The 4,099-nt window shown below is 36.0% G+C and overlaps 1 non-coding gene across 1 annotated transcript; it reads left to right on the top strand.

Moving 5' to 3' along the window:
• The first annotated feature begins 3,092 nt into the window (after window positions 1-3,092).
• Window positions 3,093-3,260, top strand: LOC142426894 (U1 spliceosomal RNA). The gene has a single exon (XR_012779778.1). It is a non-coding gene; the product is annotated as a U1 spliceosomal RNA (small nuclear RNA).
• The last annotated feature ends 839 nt before the right edge of the window (window positions 3,261-4,099 follow it).

Raw genomic sequence — 4,099 nt, 5'->3', positions numbered from 1 at the left:
AAGCATCTTTCTGGTATTCCATGCTTTCAGCTAAAATCTATCTGATATCAACAATAACATCCCATGTCCTTTTCTGAATCTGGCCTGAGCCTCCCTGTCCATGCACTGCTGCTAGGGTTGTTGGGTGATCTTCAGCAAAATGTTACCTGTATGTGAGATAAAGGATATTGTCTTTAAAAGGAGAGCAAAAGTTCCCTATAGTAGATTCAGAGCATCTTTTACCATTTTACATTTTACACAGAAGTCATTTTTGCAATTGTTGATCGTCATTTTTGTTAAAGAAAGTCCTTTTGTTTATTAAATAAAATATGGTCTCTGCCATTGTTTTTGCATTAAGGACAATGACTATAAAGTATCTGTGAACTCTTAGTTAATCTGTATATTTTAAATGCTATAACCATCTTTATGTTTTAAATATTGGTAGATCTCCCAAAGGAAAACAATAAGTCTTAGATGAGCAGATCAGGATTTTTATAACTATGAAAAATTGTTTTTGCTGTAAAATTAAATTTTGTAATGAAAATAGAAGTATTAAAAAGTAAGTAAACTGGAGTAAATATACACATATGCATATACACATAAATATATAATTATATCTTTATGATTTGAAGTTTATAAAAGAAAGAAGTAAGAGTATTAAAATGATCATGAGAAAGCCAATGAGTCTAGATTTTATAGATGATTTAGTAATGTTTTTTTAATCTTCTACATTATAATACTTGTCAAAAATTATACATTTCTAGGAGAAGTTTCGTTTACCTTTCTTTACCTTCATTAAATATTTAAAAGAATTTTTTTCTGTCTTGACTTTGAATACGATGCTATATCACTATATTAGTTGAATATAATAAGTGAACATAATAACATTGGTTTCTTCTCTCATCAAATGGATGCCTGTGGCATAAATTATCCTCCATGTGGTTGATATATCACTGTTCATTGGCATCTTCCTAGGACATAAACTTTAAAAAATCACCTTGAAACAGAATCCAAGCTGTGAGACACCAGATGGGTGCTGGATTTTTTTATATATATAATTTGTGATTCCTTTTCAAATTTGGCATATAGTTATTTCATAAAACTTCACAGTGAAGAAAAAAGCTCAGACATTTAAATTTTGACAGTCCAAATACATTGGAAAATTTAAGTGGATTATTTATTATATAGGCAGTCCCCAGGTTATGAATATCTGACTTACTTGCAACCTGTACATCTCAGTAGTTATCATCCAACTCTGTAAACCCTACCATATTAAAAATTAGGTATACATATGATGGTTTTTAATAAAAGCTTCTTTGATACATGTATCAAAGTGTTGTTGTTAGGCATATGAATTTTTGCTCTGTACACCTTCACTCAATTTACAATAAAAATGTTAAAATACATTGTTAATATTTATTTATTTGTCAAATATACTTTAGTGTCTATAAATTTTCCTTAATTTTTTTCATGCTGCGGTAGTTACATAATTTCATGCTAACTTGATAAATAAATGTCTAACCTGTCAATCAGGTCCCAGCCTGATGATGCCTCCTTGTGGGCATGGCCTTGTAATCAGGATTCTGGGAACTTCCTCTCCTTTGCCTTCTCCTTGGAGGCAGACCACGCACTCTGTCTCTCTGCTTCACTTTCCTGTTGATGAGCCATGTGGCGCCATGCTGAGACCTGGGTGAGTCATGCGGAGGGGACCTGTGCCAGCTCTATGATGCTTCCACCCCCATTGGATCCACAAAACTTTTCACCCACCTACCTGTGATTTTCCTACATCGTACATCATTGCATGTGGCTGTGCGAATCTGAAAAGAGATTTATGGACTAGTGATGGATATACAGGCCAATATCAGACTTATGGATTTGATCTGGACTTGGCTGGGATGTTTTCTTGTTATATAATTAATTATATAATTAACAAGATATAAAACTTTTTCTTAAACATATTTCAGTGTCTCTGAATTGGTTTCTTTGGTCAACCTGGCCTAACACACATCCATTGAAAATTATTCTACATCCTATATGAAATTATACTTTATGCTCTATAAGACAACCACTTGACTGACACTAGCTATGAATAATACCCAAGTTTTTCAACTTACATACAGTCTTAAGAAATCTCGATGACATAGTGACTGCCTTTATTGCAACACCGCTTTCTTAATTCTCTATGTTGCATATTGGTATGTATAAAATGACTACTTAGAATATTTTGGTAGTTAAATTGTTTTATAGTTTTGTAAGCTATTGAATAGTCAGGTTCTGCGTTTAAGTTTTTTTATTCTTCCAGTGTCTCACTAGTAAGACTTAAAAACATACAGTTGCATAAAGCAGCCTCTATTGTTAAATAAATTTGGTTAATTTAGAAGTTAAATGTGCCCATCAAATGTGGTATCTTGCATGATGCCCCATGCTTGCACTAGTTATTTTTCATATTCATTAAAGTTCATACCATTTGCATCTTTAAGTCACAGCAATATTACAGATCAATAAAGTCTGAGGTAGAGACCTGAAATATTAGTCTTAGTGAGCAGCAACATTTACTGACTTACTATAACATGCCCTTACTAGTTAATTCAGTAGAATTTGAACTCATGCATCTCAAAATGAATCATCTTCTGACCCTATAAGTATTATTTCTACCAGCGTCTGTTCATTTGTCATGCTGTGGTCGCTTGGGTGTTTCTGTGATGCTGTAGCTCTATCATTAGTATTTTAAATGCCAGCCAGGTTACCTAAGGTGGTGGATAGCATTCCACAGAACCTCCAAACTAAGGACAAACCACAAAGAAAGAATAGGCTGCCAACTTCTGAACAACTAGTTATGAAAAATCTTAAGAACGGCAGTAGGACATTATCAGACATAGTACAGGAAGATGAGAGCCTCAAGGGAAGTCACTCAAAGTGGGATGGGGAAGAGCTGCATCCTCAAAGTACAATCAACCATAATGATGTGAATCTAGACAATAAAGAAAGAAGAGAGCAGTCAGTGTCAGAAGAGACTCTCAATTGATCTTAAACATAGAGCAGTTAAAACAAATGGAAGACACAATAAAGTAAGAGAGCTGAATAGAACATTTCAAAGGGCAGCTTGGAAAGATAGTGTTACCTGGCAGGGGAGACACCATGGTCTGATCAGGAAGGTGGTTTCCCAGGGCGAGGCTCACCCATTGCACTCTGGGTGTGCTGACTCCTGCGATTTCCCCAAATGTGGGAAACTCAACTACATAGTTTGTGGTAGTGGGGGACTGCGTTCATGCTCTCCCTGGGAAAAAAAAAAGGAAAGATAATGTTATAATGAAGTGCTCACATATTTGAAGTTACAAAGTCAAAATGGAGACTATTTCAGCACATCTCACGCTGAAATAGCTGAAGAAACATTCAGGAGTGACGTTACACCACTGAAAGAGTTTATTGAAGGATGCAGGGAGCATCAGCAACCATGGAAAGCATACACAGAATCACTGGACCAGAAAGAGTTGGTCAACACTCAATAATTTTCAGAGATGACATCTGATCAAGAAGCAGTGGAACTGAAGGAAGGAGTCCAAGCAGCACTGAAGTTATTAGCTGCACTGAAGGATCCAGGAACGGATGGATTACCGACTGAAATACGTCGTCATGCTGATGAAACACTCTATTCAGAGACATCTGCAAGACAGATACCTTGACCAAACCACAGGGAAAGATCTATAGTGTGCCATTACACACACACAAAAGTGAACTTACAGAATGCTGAAATGATCAAAATATCAATATCACACAGAAGTAAAAAGTTTCTGAAGACCATTCAACCATGGTTGTGACAATGAGATAACAGAAACTAAAGTTGGATTCAGAAGAGCACACGCCACAGGGATATCAGTAGTGCTGTTTGGACTTTGGTGGAAAGCAGAGAATGCTAGAAAGGTGAATACTTATCCCTATAACGCCGAGCGCGACATGTTCGTGTCATTTAATTAAAACGTCTCTGGTACAGAAATTACAAAGTTTTTGGAGCTGACAAAGATGCCGAAGAAATCGTTGCACTTTACTAGTACAAATGCATACCGCTAGTCCCGCATTTTAGCGGCAAAACGCTTGAATGGTGGCACGTTTTGACCGATTG

The sequence above is a fragment of the Tenrec ecaudatus genome, chromosome 14 (assembly GCF_050624435.1).
Source record: "Tenrec ecaudatus isolate mTenEca1 chromosome 14, mTenEca1.hap1, whole genome shotgun sequence".
NCBI classification, from domain to species: domain Eukaryota; kingdom Metazoa; phylum Chordata; class Mammalia; order Afrosoricida; family Tenrecidae; genus Tenrec; species Tenrec ecaudatus.
The sequence above is the reverse complement of the archived record's forward strand: the minus strand, read 5'-3'. Positions and strand labels throughout refer to the sequence as shown.